The sequence below is a fragment of the Castor canadensis genome, chromosome 13 (genome assembly GCF_047511655.1).
Source record: "Castor canadensis chromosome 13, mCasCan1.hap1v2, whole genome shotgun sequence".
Classification (NCBI taxonomy): Eukaryota; Metazoa; Chordata; class Mammalia; order Rodentia; family Castoridae; genus Castor; species Castor canadensis.
Genome location: NC_133398.1, coordinates 55,153,324 through 55,170,545, shown reverse-complemented (window position 1 = coordinate 55,170,545; position 17,222 = coordinate 55,153,324). Strand labels below are relative to the sequence as shown.

Genomic DNA, 17,222 nt, shown 5'->3' with positions numbered 1-17,222 from the left:
AGAGCAAGTTATAGGTATTACCTATGAGGGGAGGGTGTCGGAAGAAAAGGAGAATGGTGGTTGATTTATTCAAATGCAACCTGGTTGTAGATGGCATTTCCCATGTATACTCATACTACTCAAGCAAACATCTACATATGGTTGTGTTTTCCTGATGTCTATCAGCCCTTCTTTGCTGCAGATTTGAGCACAGCACATGTTCCAATTAACTTCATTCTTTGTTGCAACTTGCTAAGTTAAATATCCCTTGCCAAAAAGGGGTAGGTGGTGGGTTACATAACAAGGATTGGGGGGGATCTGCTGCCAAGTCTGCAGAGTTGGCAGAATGTGTGTGGCATGGGTGGGGGTGGTGGAAAGTGGGAAGAAAGAGGGAAGACCACAGGAAGGATAACATCCTTATAGACAGACTTTGTCAGAGGCAAGCCTAGTCAGTTACGTGACTAAGGGAAAGAAGGTCAACCGGTAACCAAATTGGAGATAATGAACAGTCAATGTACAGGATACAGACTGGGTTATCCCATTTATTACATAAGAATTTCCCCCCTGGAGTGACACTTCTGGGAAAAGTCTGAAATGACAATGATTTTATGAAGAGGCTTTGATCTAAGTGTAACCATAATGAGATTTTTGCTAATGAGAGAAAGGGATGTTATTAGACTGAAGAATAAAATAGCCGTTGACAAAACTGTTCAAATAAGCTATAAGAGATTCAACAATATGTACATGCCCATGATTTGAGTGAGTCTGTTCACAGGAAAGCAAATAAATTGGATGTTATCAGGCAGGACTGAGGGTATTTTAAACATTTAGACCAATATGCTATTCAAACTCACTGTGGACAAACTGGTCCGTTCTACTGCAAGGACTATATCCCAACTCTATCCAACCATCTCTCAGGCTGTGAAAGAAGTTAACAGTAATTCTTTCCCACCAATGGGAAAAATTAAGTGACAGAAACTAAATTCTGAAAGGTAGTCACCAAAAAGTATCCCTGGGACTTGTCTCTTTGGAGACAGGATTATAACAGCTGCCATTATACCTCACAAAATACTACTATTTTCAAAAAGACATGTGGTCACTTGATTGTTACGTTTCTCAGCAATCCACAAGGGACAACAGGGTTCAAAATGAAGTTACATATTAAAAGAATGCTTTCTTCTAATGTGAAGAAAGACTTCTTAGAAGAGGGAGACATAATAAAGGTAGAAAATTACTCCAAATTGCAATTACTATCATAGTTACTACTGCCATACATTTGGCTTTCTTAACTGAAACTTTCTCATTACGAGATTTTCTGGGTTTCTATTTAAGACAATGAGACATTAGAATGTCAAATTGTAAGGAGAGAAATAGCAGAGTTGGGCAAAAGAGGTGCAAATCAGGTCTGTATAATGACAGTAGTGACGAGCACACAGCATACCTGATTAAATGTACGCAATGCTGGAAAGCAGGCTAGAAACATGATTGTGAAACATGGAACTTCCTTGGCTTCTTCAAGGACTAGGGACTGGGGAGAGGTGTCACAAAGCAAACATTATTCACTGGGCTGAATGCAAAGTAACGAGGACAGAACCTATCATGGCATGTTTAATAACATAATTTTGCTAAGGAAAACTAAGGGGTGGTTAATGAGGTTCCATCAAGTAAGTTATGTGAATTGTGTCATTTGCAAACCACAAAATATCACATTAGTTATGGGAAACATTTGACAAGCAGTTTCTAGTCTCTTGACCAATTCCACATTAGGCAATCTTGCAAATGACATAATTAACACAACTTACTTAACTGATCTCCATTTGCAATTCATTAGGAATAGTTTTCCAGCAGAATTATGCTCTCTAAAGGTGACCAGGCACATAAGGGCAGTGAATGTATGTGAGGTACTCCACCTATGAGAAATACTTGGTTTGAGGCAATCAGTGTGAGTTAAAACCAATAACGGCTTTAGGTACCCAAAAAGGCAAAACTACTTAAGGACCCTTTGACTCTGTGATGAAAGATGAAAACAGAACCATGCTTTCATATACAAGTGCATGTATATATGTACAAATTCATCCCACGCTTTGCACACTATTGCAATGTCAAATGATGAGTTCCAATGAAAGAGAGAATGAACCTAATACAGAACTTCCAAAGGTGTTCCAGAACTGACAACATCAGATGAGCTAATGGTCAAGACTTAGAGCTGAAAAGCAGAGTGTGCAATGCTGCTGAACCAGCCAATATTTTGAGGGGCAAAATAGTATCAGTCTGCATCTGTCCAATTCTTTAAGAACACTTAGTTTTGAACATGACTTTCCCATAGTCCCTGGGAAGAAAAGAAGACCTGAGAGATGGCTTTCTTGACCCTCATAAATAAAGGGAAAATTGAGTACACTGGTGACATCTTTCTTCCCATAAGTTTACTGCTTTTCTTATCAAAAGCATCATTGAATTCAAGAAGAAAATTAACAGCACTAGTGCACAAGGACTCATTTGCACTAAGTGACAGACAGAAAGATAAGGAGTGAGTGAGAGGGAGAGAACCATACTCTGTTCTGCCCTTAGATTTTGGGGGTTAATTTTAAGAAATCAAGGCATGCTTTAAAAGTCACATCTATAAGCCTGTTTCTAACTTGTAAGCTTAAAATCTTTATGACTTTATATTAAAGTGGCAAAACTTGTAAGTTAAAGTCATCTATTTCAGATGTATAAATGAATTAGCCAACATTTGATTTTCAGATAACGCACTGTCATAACTTCATTTATCTGAGAAGCTAATGCTATAGAATCATAAATTATATGGCCACAAGCCTTGGTATAGCTTACATTAAAAAGCTAAGATCACTCACTCAGTGGTAAACTACTATGTTACCTCAAAGAATTAAACTAAATGTCTATACTGACTTCCATGGAGACACAGAGACCTTTATAAGCATACTCTGTAACATTCTTCCATGTACTCCCTGGAGGAAGGTTAAACTCTAGCCCATGGTTTTAGAAATGGAGACACTGAGGACCAAAGTGTTTCAGCCAGATAAGCTAAGACTGGCAGCCTGTACTCAACCCCAGATGTACAGCAGAGGAAGGTAAAAGAGCAGTGAGAAAGCAAAAATGGAGATGAATGCACAGTTAGTTTCAAAAGTACTTTACCCTGAATATAGAATATTAAATGCATAATGTCATTGACAAGGCACAGCAACTCTTTAAAATTCAAAACAATACTGTCTATCTGCAGATATATTGTTAAGTAGAACTTTACTTGTTGACCATTTTTATAAGGAACAGAAGGCATAAATGGGACTATTTCTTTTAAAAAAAATTAATTGGAGATGCACTGTATCTGAGTGTAGGCAGGACTGGGCAGGAAAGGTTAGGCCCTCGATGATATGTTTATGCCTCGGTGGTAACATATTCTGTTTTAACCTATTCTGTAAAGACTAATTAAAGCTTTTTCAGTTCTTCATTCGTCCCTTGTACACTCAAGGTACTTCATGTCTAGGGTATAAATAACTGAGTCTGCCAAATGCCTAGCTGCTTTCAAAATAGGAAAGCCTGTGTGGAAAAAAATAATTTGATCTTTTTTCTTTTTTTTTACAATAGGCTACTCACCAACTTATATTTCTAAAAAGTGCCACTTTAGACCAAAGCCTAACTTCTAAAACTGTAATACAACTTCAACTGACATACACAGGCAAGGGCAGTATTGTGCAGTATGGACTCACAGCACATTCAGAAAAAGGAAATATCTGCCGGCTGTAAATAGATTGCAGCACTCAGGTAGCAAAAAAATATCACTCACAAAACTATGCCTTGAGCAGTCCAGGGTGTCGTCTATCTACCAAAACAATAGGAAGTTAAAGGTCCAAAATATATGCTTGTGTAGGCTGTCTAATGTTGATGCCTACTAATTTTTAGTTTGAAAACTCATTTATTTTATCTTATTTACCTTTCTATTCAGCAAACTGTTTAAAAACTATCTCAGGAATGTAGCTCAGTGGTAGGGCACTTACCTAGCTTACATGAGCCCTGGGTGTGACCCCCAGAACTACAAAAATAAAATAAAACAAAACTAAACAACTATCTTTATGTGTCTCAGTTTCCTCACCAGAAAGAAGATAATAACTATTTAACTATTTGCCCTCAGATACCACCCATTTATCTAGCCCCACAGGGATATAATATGGATTAATTAAAAACCGAAGATAAGGTGTTATAAACTGGGTAAAAGAGGAGGCTCAGATAAGCTCCCAGCCATGATCATCCTCAGCTACACTTTCAACAGAGTCTTACACTGCGATAACCATATTCACTATTCCTCTTCCACTGTCAGGTAGATGTTAGGCCAGGTATATTTTTAAATGATAATTCGTTGATCCATTTTTATTGATGACTTCAACCAGTAGAAGAAGAAAAATGAATGACTTTCCAAGCCAACTGCCTTAGATTTCCAGTTATAAGCAAAATTGGACCTAGGCTATATTTCCCTTTACTGACAAATTCTAAATGCAGCTTGACTTTACTGTTATTTCAAATGAATAGTATTGCACAGATTTTTGTCACTGAACTGGGGAAAACATTACAGGGTCTGAGTTTCTTACTCTCCACTAGTCACTTGTCCTAGAAGCTAAACAGAGCTCCCAGCTCTGAGGCTGATCATGGCTGGGAGCTCATTAGGTTGTTCCTCACGTTAAATTACTGAAAAGGGTGATGTATTTATAATACAGCTTGCGATGCTATAAAATGGCTCATCAATCTGTTTTATTCATGGAAAGTCCACATAAGGCCACTAGTCTGTTACTGGCAATAAACCTTGGGTGCGTCTTCAAAAGACCTGCATATTAGATAGTGATTTATGGCTCTGTCCAAGAAATCAAACATGATACTAACAAGGCAAGGGATAACTCAACTGACACTTTCAAAAGCAATATAATTTCTATAGTAAATCAAATGAGTATAACATATACAGAGAGGAGAGAAAGACAGACGATTAGCATGGATATATTAAAAGAAAAGTAAGATGCTTAAAAAAAAACTAATACAAATCCTGAGTTTTCAGATCCTAAACCTTCCCAATCTACTATCTGCACTATTTTTCTTACATTGTATTTCACATACAGCAAATGCATTTCTCATCTCCCATTTTATAACTAGAATATTTTTTATGAAGACACTAATACATCCTAAGTCATTAACCTCTGAATTTTTAAAAAACTTAAAGGATTTGTTCTTACCATCAAATTTTAAGGCTGTTTTAGATGAGAAACAAAGACCCAACAAAGAGAACAAGCAATATTTATAATGAACATGAGAAGCCAAAATAATTAGTTTGGTCTTAGGATATTATTTTTGGATAAGAGCACTTTTCTGAAAATTTTTTCTGTCCTAGAGAAGGAAGCACCAATACTATACAGAAATCTTACACCTTAAAAAAAAGTAAAAAAAAAAAAAAACTGACTATAAAACAAATCTTTTTTTTTTAAACCCATGGGTCTTCTTTCTTTTGGGTTACCAAGTAGTCACTTAAACAAAAAGATTTCCCATGAAAAGTTCAAAACGCCTTATATGTACTTGCTATTTTTATCTCCGAATGTCTTTTTTAAAAAATTCATTTTAATAAATAAATAAGGTGAGTTAAACAAATTCAAAAAATAAGAGAAGGTCACATATACTGAGTCCATTTGCATTTCTCATTCTTAGGAATGGGAAATGTTATTTTTGAAGGAGCAGGGGGTTTTGTACACTAAGCTCACATTCTATCTCCACTTTTCTTTCCCATCAGGGTATTTCATATTCTTCTTCAGGCAAAACTGGAAAGGCAATGGAGCTTTCCTTGTGAATAACGCAATCATATGGACAAGAGTTATGCATGGAATAACATTCCTAAAGTAAAAGGGAGAAAGATATCCTCCCTATTATTGTTAGTCAAAATAAAACACTCAGCTTCTGCAAGAAGTGACTGAAACAGCTTCTACATCACTCAAGGCAAGCACTTTGGAAAACCCAAAGTCTTCCCCCACAATGCTTCCCGGAGAGCACCTCAGGGTCCCTTCTACCTAATGGCTTATAGGTTCAAAAGGAGCTATGTGTTTGTGTCCATATTTGACCAAAGCAAATATGAATTCTAAATTACAAACTAGTTTGTTCAGCTAAAATTACTTGACTTTAAATGAAATGGGATTTTTTTAAATGCCACAAAATGATTTAAGAGTTCTATAGAGTTGAAGACTAGAAAGAGAAACTGTGGATTCATATAGATTAAAGGGGCTACAAAGTTTTACTATTAAATTACTTAAAATAATCACAGGTTAATTGGGCATGAGAGTTGGTTACTTTCCCCATATTTAACCAGTCACCAAAGATTTTGAATCAGAAAAAGGAGAAAACAACCAAAAAACCCATTTAAGTGCCCCCACATAGAGATTTTCTCCTTTGATATGTACAAACAGAATTAGACTATCTTTTCTTTACTTCTCAAAAAGGAAATGCACACACACACACACACACCATAGACCAGACATCCTTTGGGTTATCTCACAGATGAATAAAATAAAAAGGGCTTCTTTCTGTGCATTTGACACACACACAAACAAATACACATACACTCGCTCCATGACTCCCGTCTCCCACGCTCTGTCATAGGGTGCACTCTGGGGGACCAGGAGGGGAAGGTCCTTGGAGACAGGAGCAGTTTCAGCAGGCATTGGTTTCTCTCTGTGCCTGTGAAGTGGACGTTAGCATCTCTTGCCTCAGCTTTTCCTGTGGGGTTCATCTGGTCGGCAGGGTGGGGAATAGTTGTCTGCACCACACCAAGGTCAGCCTGCTAGGGCTGACAGTCTCTGTCTCTGTACAAAGAAAAGAATCAATACTTTTGGACTACGGCTGTGCCCTCAGTGTAAAACAACAAACATGCAGCGTCTGACATGTTTCTAGGTGATTTGTGGCAGAACCTCTCGTCTGATCTGTATCCAGGAGCTGCTGTGTTACTGCTCTGTGCTTTTCGCCTCCCCCCTCTCCCCCTCTACGGCCCCCTCCTGCCTGCCCCAGCTCTGTGATGTCTAATACTTTACTCAGGTACAGAGGCGGGTGTTCTACCCTACAGCTACTTGTCACTCAATAAATCACACCTAGGAGCACAGTCTGCACAGAGTGATCTGGGCTTTAACAAAGGATCAGAGGGACAAAGTACAGGCAAGATACTGTAATTATAACAAAAATAAAACATTCAGGGAGAGGGACAAAAGCATCGGCTCTGACGCCTGGGGAAAATGTCACTGGAAAATGCAGTTTCTGTCCTCTATATTTTAGTTTCACATTTTAAATTCACCCTCCTGTCCTACTGCTGCCATCACACCCCCCCTCAGATATTTTTGTAGGTTTGTTCATTTTTGTTCTGACTAGAATCAAAGGCACAACTTAAGCATTATTAAAAAGTCCATGAAAGCAAACAATACGCACCTCAATGTTAAAATGTGTAAGTTGAACTAAATGTACAAGAAGTACTTTCAGATAGTATCATCAGTATCTTTGATTTTATATCCTTACCTAAAATATAGCCATAATCCTGAAACTGCCCAAAATGTAAAAGCAATACCAAGAGACAACTACTAACTACAACTTGAACTTTATTGTTTGAACAGTCATGAAATGATTTAACTTACAAAAAAAAATGCTTGTTTGGTCTGACTGCATTAATTTGCACAGAGATAACACTTTGATAATATGATTAATATGATATTAATGTGTATCATGTTGCTGAATGTTTCAGAATAATTTTATACTAATCTCTTCTTTCTTACCTATCCCCCGAACCAAATTTATTTCCCAGAGCCTGAACTATTACCAAAGTCAGGTAAGAAGGTATTGGACAGTTTCTCCTATTCTAAATATTTTAAATGCAGCAGTTTGAGTTATCCCAGCATTTCAGTCACATCAGACACCTCTTAATGCAGGAAAAATGATGTTCCATCATGGAGGTCTCACACAAGTCTCTACTGTAACTGTTGGTGATGAAAATAAAAGTGAGTTAGAATAGCTCTACACTTCCTTCCTAGTCAATCAATGCCTGACAGCACCAGTTCCTTCAGCTATGTACTTCAGCGATGATGGATCAATAACTGTGGTTTAACAACAGGGAGCCACCAATCATTATACGAATGATTAAAAGGGGTCTCACTCACATACACCTCTGCAGACAGAGTAGGCCATGGGATCAGAACACTTGCCACATTATGCTTCGCACGAAAGAAATGCAGGTAAAGCAGAGGAACATGGGGGAAAGGATACAGCAAACAGAGCAAAAAGGAAGTATCAAATGCTTCAGGAACATGTCAATTTTTAGCCACTGCTATCTTAGACACTAATTCTCCAATTTCACCACAACTTAGCTGAATAAATGAAAATGAAGTAGGGATTGCTTATTGCTGAGTTCTACAAGGCATCAATGTATTAATATCATTTGGAATTTGCTCTCTGTGTACACACACACACACACAAACACACACACACACGCCCCATCTTCTTGGAATGTGAAACTTAGCTTACTAAGCTTGGAAATCTCTGCTGCTGTGACTTATTTTTATCTAAAAATTCCTCCTTGCCTATCTATCTGAAAATTTTTAAAGACCCTAAAAAGGTTAGACTATTTCATCCAGAAATAAATAAAATCCTTGGCATACAACAGATGTTCAACATTATCGACAAATTAATGAACGAATTAAGACTTCAAAAATCTATTCTCTTTTTACATGATATTATACAACTTCCCTCATATATCTATTATAGAATATTAACTGAATTCACTTATTACAATGCAAAACCCTATAAATTATTAAATTAAACTATCAAATCCTTTACCTTCTAAATAGCACAGTTCTCCACATTGCTGACTGTCCTTTCTTATCTGCGTGGAACGATAATGAGGAATAGTCCTGATAGTCAAACAGTGAAAAATGCATGCTGACCAGGGGCCATTCCAGGATTTTAGCATTGCTCTAGAAGCCCTGGATGCACTGACTTCTGACAGCCAAGAAGATTAATACATGAGACACAACCACCACACATAAATATAAGTACTTCAGAAAAGGTATGCACTGGGCAGGGTTATTAACAGGGGACATTTGTCATCCAGAAACACTTGGGAATGTATGGATGCATTTTTGACTGTCATGACTGAGTTGGGAGAGGGACAGTTTCTGGTAGTTATAGGTAAAAGCCAAAGCAGCTGCTAAATGTTCTACAGTGCACCCACAATAAAGATTTACCCAAAACAAAACACCAACAGTTCCAAGGTTGAGAAACAAACAGAAGAGAGAGTGTTTTAACTCTATCCAAAGAAGACTAGCAGGGAGAAGGCTCACAATGGCAGAAAGGGAGAACCCAACTCAACTATAAAAAAGTGGTTAAAAGAAAGGAGAAGAGATGACAACTGAGCACAATCAGGCCAGATTGGAGAGTATAGAAATACAAAAGTAGTAAGACAGTGGAGTTCAGTGGTACACCTCTGTAATTCCAGCTGCTTTGGAAGCTGAGATATACAGATGGCAAGTTTCAACCCAACTTGGACAGCTTAGTGAGATTCTGTCTCAAAAAGTTTTAAAAGGGCTGGGGGTGTAGTTCAGTGGTTTTAAAAAGGTCATAAGGCTCAGATGTGCATATTTGATCACTCTGGCAGCAATGGGAGAAACAGCTAAACAATGGTGAAAACAGAGCTTAAAACCAAGAAATAATGGAGTCTTTTCTCACCCTGCCTACCCAGATTTATTGAGGTGTAACTGGTCTTCAAAAAGACTGCATACAACTAATGTCTACCATTTGCTGAGCTTGGACATAGGTATATATTCATGTTACCATTACTACAATCAAAGCAATAAACATACCTTCTTCTTCCAAATGTCCCCCTGCATCCCTTTGGGCTTTTGCTTTAATTTGTCTTCTTTTGTGGTGAGAACACTTGCCATGAGATATACCCTCTTAACAAAATTTTAAGTGCACTTATTATTAACTATAGGCACTTTGTTATGCAGAGAGTCACTGGAACTTACTCATTTTGTACAGCTGTAAGTTTATAACCATTGAACAAGCCCCTCATAAGAACGGTCTTTGTAAGATTGGAAGCATTTGGAGTGCAGAGTAATGCACTAAGAAATAGCAGTCTAGTGGCCATTCTCATTTCCTACCTGAGTAGGGTATCAGACAGATAGTGATGCCATTTAACATGTAACAGATGCTGACTGGAAGGCAAGAGTGGACACTGAAAACTTCCGTTTCTAACCCCTGAGTTTTAAAGTATATCAATTGAGAAAAATGAACTTGCAAATATGAAGGCTTATAGAACAGTCTGGCCTGAAGAAATAGCTGGGTAGTTATCAGAAAATCAGCAGGAATTTAAAGTAATGGGAATGAGCAAAACCAAAGTGTGCAGAAGAAAATTAAGTATGGAGTATCTGGGAAAGACTTGTTTAAAAGGACACAAAAAAATAACTACAAAACAATGAATCAGAAAAACAAGGACTGAATTGGAAGAATGAAAAGTCAGAAAACCCAAAGACTTAAGGGAGGAGTAAATAAAAGTGGTCAGAAGCATCAAGTGTCACAAAGAAATATGTAAAAAATAGAAATGCTTCTACAAGATGTATGAGCTGAGGTCAGCTCTCCAGAGCCGTTGTGGAGAAGAGCAGAGACAGAAGCCGAACTGTGGGAGGTGAAGTCAGACAGAGGATGAAAGGAAGCAGGAATTATAATATGCTCTTCTTTCTAAATGTTATGAATGACAGTAAGAGTAAGGGGCTGCCAGATGGAAACAGAAGTGTGACCTGGCCATATTTAGGCTAAAGGGAATTCACCTACGCCAGAAAGAGGCTTATCTTATAATAGGAAAGAACTGGAAATAAATTAAAGGAGAATTATTCTTTCCACATGATGGAACGACATATGGACTCTAAAGATGATGAAAGGTTGTTCATAGCATTGTACACCATAAATACACAAATATATCAGGATATGTTACATAATGCCAATGATATCTTAGGTCATACTGTGAACATTATTACCTAAAGTATAATTTTGGAGTTATAAGGAATATCTGGATATGCTTATCTTAGGGTAGCTGGGGATACAGGTACTCTTATATTCCAAAATTGATGGTTAACTTCAGTAATAATATATTTTAAAACAACCAACCTCCTAAGAAGAAAAAAGTAAAAGGTTCAATGATAGACCAGTACTCTTGTGGCAAGAGCAGGGTGACATCCATAGCACCCAGGAAGATGGCCTGATCTGCAAAGTAGATGAGCAGCTGCATTGCAAGGCCAAATGCAGCAATTCAGAAACTCTCCAAACTGGCATTCTGTATAGAATGAGTAAGTGAAAATTATCATTGTTAAATATCTACAATTTACAAAAACTTAAGTATTTGTGTTCTTAAGTGTTCCTGTAATAATCCCAAAATATAGGAAAAGGAAAGCAGTTATAAAGAGAGCAGCAAGCAAAAGAGAAAAGGGAAGGGGAAAAAAAATCATGCAGACCAGTATATTTTGGTTAATTTTCCTAAAGGCCACTGTGAAACAAAGCCACCTCAGTTTATACTAACTAAAATTAAAACACACACTAACTTGGCCAAATGCTTAGCTAAATGCTTGTTTTTAACATGAATAGTTCCTATATTGTTCAGGATATCACCTCTGGAGTGCGTGAGTATGGGTGTGTGTGTGTGTGTGTGTGTGGTGTGTGTGGTGTGTGTGTGTGTGTGTTTCCTTCAAATGGGCTAAGCCACAATTAGAGGGAACAGTTCCAATGTCAAATTCTTAGCAATTCCCTTATCCTTCCAAATTCTGGGAAAGATCATAGGTCTTCGAGTATGTGCCCAACCCTTTTCCTTTCCAGCACCAACAAACAACTTGGTCTGTTTCTTAGTGAAAGACTGCATTTTGCCACAGCTGATTCACCAATTATTCCAGTACAGACAATCCAACTAGCAAATGTCCATGTCAGTGCCCTTTTCACCCAGATGTGAAGGGCACTTTTCTTGCACCTACCCACTTTGTCTTAATGTCTTTTCCCTGTAAGAGCCTGGCAACGACTGAAGGACACATGACCAATTATTAACCTGACAATGTCCTGACAGAAGATACCAAGGTAACAGTTTACACTCTCTTAAAATGATCAACTAGGTTCTGAAAAATAGATAAAGTCAACACATAAACCATAGATTATTACAGTAGTCTCTGTTAGAATGTGATTAAACTGAGCATGGGTGCAGTTAAGAGCTGGGGTAGAATGCAAACTAAGATATAAAAGGTACTGCATTAAATACTTTTTAAATGGCTGGATGGATTAGTGGGTGGAGAGTAAAGGTGGATGGCAGAAGAGATGCAGGAGTAGTATACTTGAGTACACTCAGGAGCATACTTTCTTCATGCAGAGGGGCTGAACAGTATCGAGCCAAACATTACTTTTGCTACATGTGAAAAGGCTATCCTTGCATTGTGCCCTTCTCAAAATCACCAAGTTTGTTCTTATATCAGGGTCCCTTTAATTGTTATTCCCCCAGATCTACATAGGGCTCACTCTCTCAATTTTACTCAAGTCTCTTCCCAAATGTCACCTCCTCAGAGTTACCTCTTCTGATCATACCATCTAAACAAAAGATCCCTCCCCAGCTTCATTCCACATCCTCTTGCTTGGTTTGGTTTTTCTTCATAGCCGTTATCATACTCCACATCTGCTTTGCCCAGGGATTTTTTTCTCCACTAGAATATAATCTCTAAGAAGAAAAGACACTGTCATATTCACCTCTATAGCCTCAGCAACCAAATAGGTGCCTGAAAATCATATGCTCCGTGAATTATATTTACAATTAATAGTAGTTAAGTGAGTATGCCCAAATCATTTCCTACATATAGCTTTACAAATCCATCATCTCGTCTCCCAGTAAGTTTCAGCCATACTGAGGACCTGCTGCTCAGATGCTCCTCACTGCACAGTGCCCACAGCATCCTGCTCATGATCTTCCCTTGCCTGCAGTGCCCTGGTCTTCCATGAGAAAACCCCACATCTTTTACCATCAAGGACCAGTTCGAGTGGCACCTCCTTTCTAACCTTACTACCCACAAAACATTATTGCTTTCTTATCTGCAGTCCTCCTGGTTCTTAACGTACAATGCTACTGTATCACTGAGAGCTTTGCATTAGTTCCTTGTTTATGTGCATTCCTACTATTCCTTCACGGAAGTAAGCGGGTGAGGGTACCAGAGAGGACAGTTGCCCTCCACAAATAAAGCCACATCTCTTTGGATGGGAGGAAAAGAGAAACAAAAAAAAAAGGGTGGGGTGAGATTGGTTGAGTGTCCACAGAAAGTGACAGGCAATATGACTGCTACATATCATCTCATTCAATTGTAAATACTCATAAGATACAAATACCATTATTCTCATTTTAAAGGTGAGAAAACTGAAGCTTAGGAAAAGTAATTAACTATTTGAAGGCCACACGGTAAAACTGAAATTACCTAGGGCTTTCTTTCCTCAGTCCTAGAGAGAAAAGTGTGAAACAGTGGATAACATACTCAATTTTACCAAGAAATCCTGGGGTTTGGTCCTCCTCAGGTAAACCACATAACCCATCTCAACCAGTTTCATTGTTTATAAAACAGAAGATTACCACCTGCCCTGCCTAAATCATGAGTTTATCTGGAGAACTTCAATAGCATAAAAGCAGGTGATTGGCACATTGTGTGACTCTACATTAGCTCCCCAGAGATGAAAATCAAGTGTGGCTCCAGATAAGACTCTAAAGTACTTTACTTTACAATCTCAGAAGTCATTCAGGGTCAGTACTATCAGTTCCTTCCCAACACTCAGGGATTCTCCCAGTCACAGTCACAATATAGTCTGCAGACTCCTACTAAAGTAAATAGCCATAACTTTCAGTCATCCCTTTTCCTTTCCTTTTCTTTTGGTCGCACAAGTCTTTGAACTCAGTGCTGTACCATAAGCCATGCCCCCAGTTCTTTTTATGTTAGTTATTTTTCAAGTAGGGTCTCATGTTTTGCCTAGAGCCAGCCTCAGACTGCAGTCTATCCTCCTAGCTAAGCCTCCTGTGTAGCAGGGATCACAGATGTTTACCACCATGCCAAGCTTGTTGGTTGACATTGGTTCTCACTAACTTTTTGCCCAGTCTGGTCTCAAACTGTGATTCTCCTCATCTCTGCTTCCAGAATAGCTGGGATTATAGGCATGAGCCACTATGCGCAGCTCTTTTTCTTGTCTCATTTTAAAGGAAGGAGGGGAGAGGTTGTGGTAGAATTCCCTGAATTTAAAAACAATTTAAAATGTCTACATAAGTACCTAAGAAAACTTAATCACATAAACATCTACCAAAGAATTAATATTAACAGTGTTTTAAAAAACTAAAATATTTAATAAATAAAATGAATCCGAAATTATCTAACTCAACTGCTTAGCTTCAATGACAAGCAAGAGAGAAGTATCTAAGATCTGGGTATACAGAAAACCACACTAACAATCATCTTCAAACCAATCATTACTGAAACAGCTGCAAACATGATGCCCTAGAAAAACAGATTGGAATTTAGGACCTGACAAGGTGATAACCATTCAAAAGGAAATTTCTCTTCAACCTATTAAACTCCAAACAATTCTCCTTCAGGGAAGAGAACAATCACATATTAGTTCATGAGTATGTTTTGTGTATAATTTTGGTCTTCTAAGTGGTAGATTTTGTGATGCTACATATTCAAATATTGAAGAGCACATGGTTCAATACAGTACACACAATAAACCTACCAAGTGCAAAACAGAGCACAGTCCAATTTTATTCTGTACTAATCAGACCATATCTTCAATATTTTATTTAAGTTTTAAGAGTCACACCTTAAAAGAAACACTGATTATAATGGGATGAGGCCAGAGACACTGACCAGATTTCACCACATCAAGGAGAGAAAATATACAACTTAAAACAAAAAGGGATGAACATGTAATGGCATAAAACCAGGGAAAACTTTCCAGTGGTCTCTTTCCTAGCAACTCTAGTCTTAGGAGCTTGAACAAATACTTCTGAAGTCACTACTACTCCCAGTCAGTGCTCTCAACCAGCAAGGAAATAAAGAGAAAAATTTGTGATCTATCTTCAAAGAGGTCACAGTCTATTCCAGTTACTACCTTTCTTATCATCTAATCTGCTTCATTATGAAATAAGTAATTCCATCAACCATATCCCTAACACACACACACACACACACACACACACACACACACACGATGAATTCCATCAACCACATCCCTAAAACACAAACACACACACATGCACACACACACACCACTCCCTAAAACAATCCCAGTGATACACAGGCAATCCACTGTACTTCTGAACTAATGCCAATATGGGTTTTAATTCACCAACAGGGTAGTTACTTGTTTCAGGTGTATGACTTGGGACTACACCATAATAAGGACAAACATGATCTCTGCTATTCTGATATTTTGGTATTACTATTTCTAGTATGTTTGCTCTAGAATTGTGCCTTTCCATAACTTGCAGTCAAGTAACTGTACACACTTAAAGAAAACAGCACTTCAATAATCTCAGAAAGAGAGATCATGTCCCTAACACTTCCATTCAAATATACCTGCTGGGATACCTCATCTACTGAACAAAATTTTAAATTGAAGAGTAAAGTGTGAATATTATTTCCTTACTTTATAATAGAGACAAATTCTGAAAGTGGACACTTATGAAAACAGATTTTCCAAATAAACCTTTGCTTTAATAAGCAATTTCCTGTTTTGAGTAAATGTACCATTAAATGTACAGGAACTTGCCTGCAGTGAAAGCTATAAAGTCCAGCTATATTGAGTGCATGGTCCAAAATAGAGGAGAAGGCAATCCCCTCTCAAGAAAAAGTCCAACCCAATAGCCAGTCCTTATTATTGTAGACACTCAGGGACCATAATTCTACCTCTCTCCTGCTTCTAGTTAGTTGGCCCTCATTCTTCCTCTACTACAATGAGGAAAAGGAAAATAACACAACCAGAAAAGGACAGATTGGGCTCTTGAAGTCAGTTCAAGATACTCATTTCAAATACTGAACTCAATGGGAAGGCTCCAATTCACTGACTTGCATGTCCTCCAGAGCCCAGAGGGTGACCTTCCTCTCGTATTAGACCCCTGTTGTTGGTCGTGAGCACTCTAATTCTTCCCCAGTGCTGCACTTTGTCCAGAACTACCACGCGTCTCACTGGTCCTTCCAACTGAAACTTGATGTGAATACAACTTTTGTATCCAGTAAAGTTCCACCACACTTGCACCAAATGGCGGCCTCTTAGCTCAGTTAATCCAAGTTTTTGTTCAGGGCCAACGTCTTTTTAGCTAGGACTCTGGGGACACTGAAGACAATATGATTTTGTAGAAAGCAACTACACCTTGAGCCTTTCTATGAAATTCCTATAAACTGCCTATAGGTGATCCTGTGTTGGGTGTAAGTAGGGCTTATCAAGGAGAGATTCATGAAAATAACAGAAAAAGACTAACAGGGGAAATAAGAAGCAAAAACATGCTGGAATAGGGATGTAGCTCAATAGTACAGCACATTTTTAGTGTTCATGAGGCCCCTGGCTTCAATCCTCAGCAATACACAAACAGGCATATGCACACGCGCGCACACACACACACACACACACACACACACACACACACATCTGTGCTATACAATTTAACTAACAGCTGAAGAAAAGGCAAGTGGTCTGACCAGAGTTGACCTTAGGGTCAGAGTTAGGTGTACTCCCCAAGCATCTACTTTGAGCCGATTCCTTCATTATGAACTGCTGATTCTTTACCATACTGATAAAAGTTGATGTTAGTAAGGCTGAAAGAGGTCAGGTTTCTATTCCTTCCTTCCTCCTATTCAGTCACATATGCTGACCTCAGATATCTACTGAGCACTTGACACCCATGTTCAGACACTGTACAGTGTGGTGGAGGGACATAAATAACACAGAGCCATGAATAAAGGCATGATGACAGCCTAAACAAAGTTAATAACAAGTAAGAAAACAAGTGTAATACAGCAGGCAGGAAAAGGCATATAGTGATACACAGAAAGTTCTGTGAACAAGAGGGTCAAGAAATGTAGACCAGGTTGGGTATAGAGGATCATACCTATAATCCTTGCTACTTGGAAGGCTGAGATCAGGAGAATCACAGTTCAAGGCTACCCCTGGGT

The 17,222-nt window shown here is 38.3% G+C and overlaps 1 protein-coding gene across 19 annotated transcripts in view; it reads right to left on the bottom strand.

Moving 5' to 3' along the window:
* Bnc2 (basonuclin zinc finger protein 2) overlaps positions 1-17,222 on the bottom strand; it is a 420,512-nt gene that overhangs the window by 213,850 nt on the left and 189,440 nt on the right. Inside the window, exon 2 of one of the 19 annotated variants that reach the window (XM_074051781.1) lies at positions 6,583-6,824. The exons of the other annotated variants lie outside the window; for them this stretch is intronic. The gene's annotated coding sequence lies outside the window, so the exon portion shown is untranslated. The remainder of the gene's footprint in view (positions 1-6,582; positions 6,825-17,222) is intronic. 19 annotated transcript variants of the gene reach the window in all.